The sequence below is a fragment of the Neopelma chrysocephalum genome, unplaced genomic scaffold (assembly GCF_003984885.1).
Source record: "Neopelma chrysocephalum unplaced genomic scaffold, ASM398488v2 Primary Assembly neopelma1_26, whole genome shotgun sequence".
Classification (NCBI taxonomy): domain Eukaryota; kingdom Metazoa; phylum Chordata; class Aves; order Passeriformes; family Pipridae; genus Neopelma; species Neopelma chrysocephalum.
In genome coordinates, this window is record NW_020897695.1 from 26,253,427 (window position 1) to 26,263,523 (window position 10,097).

General features: G+C 45.2%; 1 protein-coding gene across 2 annotated transcripts in view; it reads right to left on the minus strand.

Moving 5' to 3' along the window:
• CTDP1 (CTD phosphatase subunit 1) overlaps positions 1–6,869 on the minus strand; it is a 97,733-nt gene extending 90,864 nt beyond the window's left edge. The window contains exon 1 of one of the 2 annotated variants that reach the window (XM_027675998.1): positions 6,773–6,869. The gene's annotated coding sequence lies outside the window, so the exon portion shown is untranslated. The remainder of the gene's footprint in view (positions 1–6,772) is intronic. The other variant, XM_027675999.1, reaches the window with a different exon arrangement.
• Between the last annotated feature and the right edge of the window lie 3,228 nt (positions 6,870–10,097).

The window sequence follows — 10,097 nt, forward strand, 5'->3', positions numbered from 1 at the left end:
TACTTCCTAAAATAATAGATGAAAATAGGCTATCATATCTTAACAATTCACTAAAGCAATAAGCAGTCTGCAGTCCACTCCCCCCCTTATTATTGTCAGCTACTGACATTACTGCTTTATGCATTTGCATTTCTATTGCCACCTCTCTCTGACTGCAGTGTTTGTAGTCAGACAGCAGTTCCCAAATACTTGCCACAAAACTCTGCCTTAGAGTTGAGGAACATCCATCTGACAGCAGGATAAAAGTCACCCAAATCTACAAATAGCAAATACATACATATGTGATGAAACCAAGATACAAGGACTCCCTGAAACATCTCAGCCTTGGCCATATTGACCACCATAACTGGTCTACTCTGGCCTCCAATTGGGAGGTCTGGAGACACACCATCTATAACGCTGCTGATGCTTTTGAGAAAGCACGTAGGATCACCCTTGAGGAGAAAAGACAACGCAGAAAGAATCGTGCCTTGCAGAATATACCATCTAAGGACTCTTTCTGCTGTGCCTTTTGCAACCAGACATGCCTGTCTCGTATTGGCCTTTTTAGCCACCAATGCGCTTGCAAGAAACGTGGGTAGAGCCCTTCCCAAATCTTCGTTCGCGAAGCCTAGCCATGATGATGATGATGAAACCTGCCAACCTAAGTGGCATTTATTCAAAAAGTTGAAGAGTGGTAGCTGTATACCCTTTTAATTGAGAGCACAATAATCAACATGAACCTGCAGTTTTCTCAAACCACACTTTAGTAACTGTTGTAAAAGCTAAAGAATGTTACTCACACATGCACTGCTGCAAATCCAGGTGACAGTCTAGCAACCTAATCCCACCTCTAACACCTTCCCCCCCCAGGTATCCATCTCTCGTTCAGGTAAAGGTACATAATTTCCCCTTATCTCAGACCAGCTTACCACTGCATTCCTCCTACCCAGAGTCAAGATCACCTGTAATTACCTGAACAAATCTGGTTTGCCTCCTGCACCCTTAGGCCCACATGCAGAGAAACAGCAAAACAGGAACAGCAAAACAGCCTGGACACCAAAGCAGAGAAAGGTGACTGAGAAAGAGACCATTTCATACACACAGCTGGCAGCAAAGCTGTAAACATGGGTTTTACTTCTCTCTCTGCATAAGAAATCTGGAAGGATCCTGTGATCTCTCCTCTCTGCCTTAGAAAGTTGCATCTATTAACAGAGAACATCATACCTTCTCCAACCATTTCATTATCTGCCCCACTAAAATCAAACACTTAAACAACCACAGTCTGTTTGTTACTTCCAAACAACAAATAAAACAGAAAGAGACTTACTGAAGGATGCAGAATCCTCAAGTCTTAACAGTTTCCTCCCCACCTTTCCCTTTTTGGATATTGTGGCAAGCTTTTATCTCAACACTACATTCTGCATGTTTTCCTCTGGGTCTTGCTGTTAAGCCAAATGAATACACTTACATAGGAAAATTTAACAGCCCTTAACACCTTTAAAAGCAATTATGAACAAGACTATAATAAGTTACACAGCAAGCGTTCAAACCAAGGAAGCAGCAGCTCCACATTTGGCAACAGCCACGTGACATCAACAGCATCACGTGAGCCCAGAAACCAAACACACACTCCAAAAGCAGAGCACAACATTTTAGAAGGTTGTTCAGCTTATAAAGGGTGAGTATAATAAACAGCTGTAAAATTAATGAAGTTCCCTTCTTGTCAAGCAATGCCTTCCTTGGCTAGAATCACCTGCCACCCCTCCTTCCTGTGAATGGGAATTCATAGTTCACTCCACTATGCTTGGACTGAGATCCTTTGCCTTTCACACCAGTTGAACGATGCAAAATGTTAGATGTGATTTTTAAACTAGCAAGCAAACAATGCAAACAGTTCTACTCTAAATGTCTAAATCACTCCCTTAATCTACAGTTTTTCTCAAAACACTTGTAGAAAAGCAATTTTAGTATTGTTTTGGTTTTGTTTTACTAGTGTAATAGCGGCCTCGTGATATCCCAATTCTTTCCTTAAAAAAGGACGTACTCAGAAAAACTGATGGGTTTGTAAGAAGTAATATACACGGTATACTATCACCTTTCACACAATAATGCACAAAGTAAAAAATGTCCTTCTGGATCAAAATGTTTCTGATGAATGATATTTTGCATAAATCACCCAGCACCAGCCCTGTTAGCCTAAATCTAAAAAGTTTCAGTCCCATCACGTGACTAAAGAAAAACTCCCTCCCCATTGCATTGGAAAACACAAAACCTTTGCTCTTAGTTTGAACAAGTGTTACTACAGACTATCATACAAAATGCCATATTGGACATGTACAACCTCAATAATGTTATTTCCCAGTGTCAACATGCCATTTATTCCCCTAATGACTCTACTGGCATTTACACAATCACTTTGATCTGACCTATATACAGGCTACTGCTGAAAGGATAAATTACCCTCCCTTTCCCAACACCACACTTCTGTTGCAGGAACTGAACAAAATGTGGGAATTGACTGCTATGGATGATTTCACAGGAGGCTGGGTGGGAAGGATGGAAAGAAAAAAAAGGATGACAGACCAAGCCATCTTTAGCTACATGATTTCCAACACCCTACTTAATGGAAGCTAATGGTACACAGAAGTTTGAGCATCCCTTCCAGTCAACTCTTGTATTAGACTGAAGCAACCAGGAAACCATGGTCTAAGGAAGCCACACCGAAAAAAACTGCAGGCACAAGGCTCCTACAACCACACTACTGGGTAACTTCCAAGCCTGATGCCTGTTTCCAACCAAACCTGACTGAGTAGCTTATTCTCTTAGATAAAGAAGTTCCTACAAGTTTTGTGAAAACATGGTCATGTAAAGAAAAGTAACTTTGTCCTCTACTGTTCAGTGCATGAGCTATAGTGTGAGCTCCCAATTTGTTGGGTGCCAGAGAATTAGAACAGGAGAAAGAGAAAGTAACGAAAGACAAAACCCCCTAATTTAGAACTTGCATTTTTTCAATATCCAATTCAATTAAACACCAGAGAGAAGCATTAAAAAGTAGGCTTTCTTACTATCACAGTATATGGTGGGAAGGAAAGGGGAAAAATATAAGAAAGAGAGACAGCAAACAGGTCAGAAAAATTAATACCAAAACTTACTAAATAATAATGGGATGACTCCAAGCATACAAAGGAATTCAGCAAGAGACAGAGTGAGCTGGGATTGTTAAGTATTATTCAACAGTCCTCAGTGTTTGGCAATAAGGTTTTTTCAAGACTCTTATAAGCTCATTAAATATTTGTCAAGATATTATGAAAATGTTTGTGTTTAACTGAAAGAACAAGTTGTTTTTCCTGTAGTTTGTTACAAGTGTCATCACTTTAAAATCACTTCCCCTTAGAAGACTGTAAGATGCAAGGTACTGGGGTCTGGGGTTAAGTGTCCTCATCTTGGGTGGTAAGCTAAGCCCTGAGGCTGCGATATTAGGCAACCTAAGGAAGATATATTTTCTTAGATATATAATCAAGTTTCTGACACAAAAAAACACTGAGCAACACCACAAAAATCTACAGTCTTAGAGAACAAATTCCCACCTTTTTCCTGTTATCTTCTCCAAAAAGAGAAAATACAAGTTTTGCTTCACTACAATCCAGACAGGTTTAAACAAGATTTTTATTACAACACTAATATGCCTTGTAGAATAATGCAAGTTTTCATTATTAAAGCTATGTGATAAGACACAAAGACATCCAGGTAAAATGTACAGGCAATAAATATTCTGTAATACTCTACTAATGTGAACCAAACTAGAGACTCGTGATAATCTTATCCCATCAGCAGGGCCCAAAAGCAGACCATCATTTTATATTAGAAACGCTTATATAAATATTCACATAAAACATTAAGGATGACCCAACCCAGAATCCTGACACACCTGTAGCAGCTTCAGAATTATTAACACTGATGTGTAACTGGCACTAATAATACACAGAGCAGTGTAGCATTTTAGACATTTTATTTGTTGCTCCTGCCAAACATAGAAATTATGCTTCACTAACATCAAAGGCCTTTCGTTAACTGCTTACTGTCATCCCTGCTATCTACTGTCCTAACAGGTCAAACACGTTCCTCTCTCAAGTCCCAGTTTAACATGTGATGCAACCCTACCTCTGCTAAAATAAGCAAAAGCCACCTCCTGCCTGCCTTGGGCAGGCATCCTCTCCATCCTCTGCTCTGTGAACAGTTTGCACCCCTGCCAATGCTAAAAAGTGGGTAATCAAACTACAGGAAAATTAAGTGCTATATATGTGCAAAACTACTTTCACATAGCAAAAGATTTCATCTCATGCCTGATATAAAAGAAAAATAACCAAAAGTTGGAAATGTGTCTTCTTAATAGGGAGGGACTTGTGCTAAAAGATGTCATCATTTTCAGAAATAATGATGACCAAATTGACATAGAAGAAACCTCAGACCACTCACACTGTATACCCTCAAATGAGGAAGTTTGATGAACTTATGTTTTCACTTTCTGATGGGAAGGAAAAAATATATGAAAGAGAAACGGGGTTTCCTACAGTGTTTCAGGATTCGACAAATATTTGCAAATATTTTTGGGTTATAGAGAATGTGGGGCTAAACTGACAGAGTTGACTCTTCTGAAGGTAGCATGGCACCTACCATCCTGAACAGTTTGGATTAAAAAAACTGGTATTTTCTGGAGACGGCTACTTAAATCACACCTGTATTTCAAGAATGCACAACATGAATAAATATTGAAATAGCGCTGATAAGTAATGAAATATTATTTCTATTGCACAAAATGGGAAGCCACAGGCAAGAGATTAAATGCTCTCCAAAAAAAACCTCACCAAAAATCAAAACACTTTTAAGTGACCAAAGAAATGCAGTTAGGTATTCAACTGCTGACCAGTTCTACTACCCTTAGGTCATGCTTATTCTGTCTGTTCACTTGAGCTTTTCTTTTGCACTCACATGGTAAATACCACTAAAACATGCAACACAGAATGTACACTGAAAAGTCAGAATTCCAGACGTATAACGTCTAGCAATGTTCAATATCAAATACTAACTTTTAGTGGCATACAATAGAAATGTTTTAGAAGCCAAGAACAACAGTAATAAAGAACACAATTTATTTTCTAATTGTCTCAAAGCAAGGACTTGCAAATTATAATCAAGTAACTCAAGAGTAGACAAATCCAATAAGACCACTGTATAAAAATCGATGCATTCAAGTCCTGAAGTTTACACTAAGAAAAGCTAAACCTGAAATGTGGTTACATCACAGCCAGACTACTTTAAACTGATTATATTTACCATACAGAATCTTTTTATATTTTGTTTTTCCCCCCAAATACTAGGCTAATGCAACAAAAAGACAAGATAAAGTTATCTCCCCTTCTACTCAGCACTCTCAAGATGAATTTCACAATGCACATGGTGTTTTAAAATTTTAGTCTATGTTCTTAACATGTGTTTTAGTCTGACACAGTGCCTTTGTTCTAAATCAGGTATTAAAGATGGTCCACATTGCACAGATGCAACAGCAGAACACTGATGTGGCACAAAAGGAAGGCCACAGTCTTATCTCAGAAAGAGAGATCTCTGTAGCAAGAAAAGCACAGATTGTATCTCATTTTATTGACTGATATAAAAATGAATCAGACCGGTTTTTTCCTAACCTTTGAGAGTACCCCCATACACAGATGTTTTGCATATGGTAGTGACTTTCAGTCAAGAAAGTTTAGGCCTGGCTGTACCCACCCAAAAATCAGGAGAACTGCAATAAAAAAAATAGCTTGCTAGAGTTTTTCATTAGTTTCCTGCTGAGGAAAAAAAAGATCTGCTTGAAGCACAGGGTAGCAAATTATTAGCCCAAATTAATCTAGAAATTTGAGAGGCCCACTATCTATTAGGCAATTAAGAATTTAAAAGTCAAACAACATCCAGTCTTACCAAGACAAACCCATTGCAAAACAATGGAAAAAAGTCTCATTTAATCCCTTGCTCTTCTGAGAGTTCAAATTACACTACCTCATTTATACTTGTGAAGCCTTATACATTAAAACATCTACAGTATTAAAAGCATTTCATCATCATCATTAAAAGCATTTAGGCTGCTGCTATAAGACGTATGGTACACAGTAATTTCAAAATATCTTTTCGCACCACTATTAAAATTCCTGCTATCGAGTAGGAAACAATATATTTGCTATCTAAGTTTTGCCCCAACCTAAGAGTGAAGTGCCAAACTAAAAAAGAAAAAAAAGTATTTTAGGACAAGAGGCAACAGGCAGAAACTGATGCACAGGACGTTCCACCCGAATACGAGGAAGAATTTCTTTACTGTGCGGGTGACCAAGCACTGGAACAGGTTGCCCAGAGAGGGTGTGGAGTCTCTCTCACTGGAGATACTCAAGAATCGTCTGGATGCAATCCTGTGCCATGTGCTCTGGGATGACCCTGCTTGAGCAGGGAGGTTGGACCAGATGGCTCACTCTGGTGCCTTCCAACCTGACCCGTTCTGTGATTTCCCCTGACACAGGCGGGGAGATGCGCAGCTCTCTGCGACAGGGCCCACAGCGAGGTGCTCCGCTCTGAAACGCGGGACTGTGGCACCATCCCTCCCCGGCCGCTTCCTCCTCCTCCTCCTCCTCGCACGGCTGCTTCCCTGCGCAGAGCTCCTCAGGAAGGCCCTTTGTGAGCAGGGCCCGGCCCGGCCCCCTCAGGAGAGGCGCGAACGCGGCGGGTGCCGCCCCAGCCCCGCACTCACCCTGGCGCGATGACCTGTCCGGGCCGCGCACAGAGCTCCCGCACCACGCCGGGCCGCTCCGCCCGCAGCCTTCGCTCAGCGCCGCCGCGCTGTGCCCGCCCGGGGGGGGCCGCTCCCGGCGGCGGACGGCGGCGGGGCGGGCGGCGGCAGCGGCGCGCAGAGCGCCAGCACCGACCCGATCTGCACCGCCGCGCCCACCGACACCTTCCACTCCAGTAGCCGCAGCGGCCGCGGCCCCGGAGCGCGGATCTCCGCCACCGCCGCAGGGCCCTCCGCGCCGGCCCCGCCGGCGCGCTCCTCCCGCTCCTCCATCGCCCCGGGCGGGTCTGGGGTGCCGGCGCTGCGTCCGGTCCGGACCGGGCGCTGCCGCCGCCGGGGGTTCGGGGCACCCCGGGAGTCTCCGGTGGCGCCGAGAGCTGCGGGGTCACAGCGGCTGCACGCAGGCGCAGCGCCGCGCGCCCGGCCGCGTTTAAAGGCACAGGCGCAGCCAGGGGGGCCGCGGGGGCGGGACTACAGCTCCCGGCAGGCGGCGCGCGCCTGGCTCCGCCCCCAGCCTCAAACTGCTTTTGAGACTCTCGGAACAAAATCACACCGAGTGCCCGACAGTGTTGTTTAAACGCCTCTCGAACTCTGTCAGGCTTAGTGCCGTGACCGCTTCCATGGGGAGCCTGTTCCAGCGGCCAGCCATCCTCTGGGTGAAGAAGCTTTTCCAAATGTCCAGCTGTCGTGTTTTAACCCCAGCCAACAGCCAAGCAACACGGATCTGCTCGCTCACTCCCTCACCAGCAGGATCGGGGAGAGAACCAGAAAGGTAAAAGCTAGGAAAATCGTGGCTTGGGATAAAGACAGTTTAATAAGCTAAGCAAAAGCCGCACACACAAGCGAAAAAACCCAAAGATGGAATTCACTGCCTCCCCTGGGCAGGCAGGTGTTCAGGCATCCCCAGGAGAGCAGGGCCCCATCACACGACAGTTACTTGGGAGCACAAACACCATCACTCCAAAACTCTCCTTCCTTCTTCCACCTACTTTATATACTGAGCATGATGTCATATGGTGTGGAATATCCCTTCGGTCAGTTTGGGTTACCTGTCCCAGCTGTGTCTCCTCCCAACCTCCCATGCATTCCCAATTCCTTACCAGTATGGCAGTACAGAAAGCAGAAAAGGCCTTGGCTGTAACGTGTGGGGTGAAGTTGTAACCCCACAATTAAAGTTTGAGGTAGTGCAAAAGTAAGGCCGTGTCCATGGAAACCATCTAACCAGCTCCACTGCTCCCACGGAACACGGCCTAACTTTTGCACTACCTCAAACTTTAATTGTGGGGTTACAACTTCACCCCACAGTAACGTGTAAGCACGTGTAAGCACGGCTCAGCAATAACAAAAACTTCTCTATATTATCATCCCTGTGTTCAGCACAAATCCAAAACACAGCCCCATACCAGCCACTATGAAGGAAATTAACTCTACCCCCATCAAAACCAGCACACCAACCTAAACCTCCCCTGACTCAGCTTCAGGCTGTTCCCTTGGGTCCTGACACTGGTAACCAGAGATCAGTGTCTGCCCCTCTGCTTCTCGTCGTGAGGATGTTGAAGACTGCTGTGAGGTCCCCCCTCAGTCTCCTCCAGGCTGAACAAATCAAGTGACCTCAGCCACTCCTCATACAGCTTCCCTTCCAGACCCTTCACCATCCTCATTGCCTTCCTTTGGCTACTTTCTAACAGCTTTATATCTTTTTTATATTGTGGTGCCCCAAACTGCACACAACACTCAAGGTGAGACCGCACTAGTACAGAGCATGGCAAGACAATCACCTCCCTCTGCTCTGCACTGGTACTTCCTCAGGTGCCAGACCCTGCAGAGCCCACAGAAGCTCTGTGTGCCCTCCGTGTCTCCCCCGGGTCAGAGGGCAGGTGGAGAGGGAGTGTGCCCTTGCCTGGTAGAGCAGTTTCTTCCCCCGGCCTCTGGCCCGTGGTCGCACCTCAGTGAACTGGCAGGGCAGGGAAGAGGAGGAGCAGGGGTGTCCGGCAGAGAGGAGCTTGGATGCAGAAAAGTCTGAGCTGCCCGCCCCTGAGCAGGCACAGCCTAATGGAGACACCCCTGCTGTTCTCCACAGGGCTGTTTGGAGCCGAGGTCAGAGGTGTCCCTAAGGGCAATGCTTGTGTCTCCATCAAAAGAGACCAAGGGCACACTTCCCACCCATTGCAGCCACAGTGCAGGGTACATTTATTTCTTCAGCCACATGCCAAGGAAGGACACCTCGTGCAGTGTGCCAAGCCTTGTGCAGCCTGCCAAAGAGGGACAAGATGCTATGAGCATCCATGGGAATACATGGCTGCCTCCGCATCTCTAGTGCGCTAGCAAGTGCTCCAAATCTTTTTACCTCATTGATGCTTCTGGAATTAATGTGCCTTGACCTAGGAGCTCAGAGCAGCAGGCACAAGGGACTTCCACAAGAGTTCTTTCCTAGAGAGTGACTGCTTGCTAGCAGATAAGGTTTTGACAGGGATGTTGAGGAATACATTTAGTGCTGGTAACTTGGTAGTTCGGTGTGCAGCTGCAGTTCAAGCTGCAGGTTGGGCTCTGGGTGGTGGGAGCCCGAGCCCTGGGCAAGAGGCATAACAAAGGGCCAAGGAACCTGTGGCCCATCCAGGGGACTGGACATTCAGAGACACAGCAGGAGCCGAAACCCGCAGACTTTCCTACACTTAGACTGTGAAGGTGTAAAAGCCCAAGGGTCCCTTTGTTCAGGGTCGCTCCTCAGAAGCATCAACTCAAGCTATTATATTGTTACTGCACCAAGATTAAATTATTTTAAGGATCAAGATGTCTGAGCCTCTGCAATGGGAAACCTTGGGTCGAACTGGTAAGCAAACCTGGTCTGACTGTGTGAATGTGGGGTATGTAGCTACAAAGGGGCCTTGGTCTCAGCTCAGTTGGTGTGAGAGTGACTGCCAGAGTGGCTCCTGGATGGTTGGACAAGGAAGTTTCCTTAACAGGGAGAAGCCTAACCGTACACAGTCTATAGGCAGTTTCCAAACAGCAGATTCTCCTGAGTTTTTTCCTCCTAACGTTAGTAGAGATACCTTAAAACAAGAACAGTCTGGACTGGTCGGGAATTGGGCCTGCAAGACATTGCTATGAACATCATGATGAGATTGGGTTGTGAGGCAGCCACCATCACCAACAACCAGAGATTGGGAAATTTTGAAGTGAAAGTTGCCATGCCTTTTTTATCAGCTCCTTGTACACAGGCACAATGACACATTGTTCCCTAGTGTGTATTATTTTTAATATTCTTTTAATTATGTCATGTGCAGGC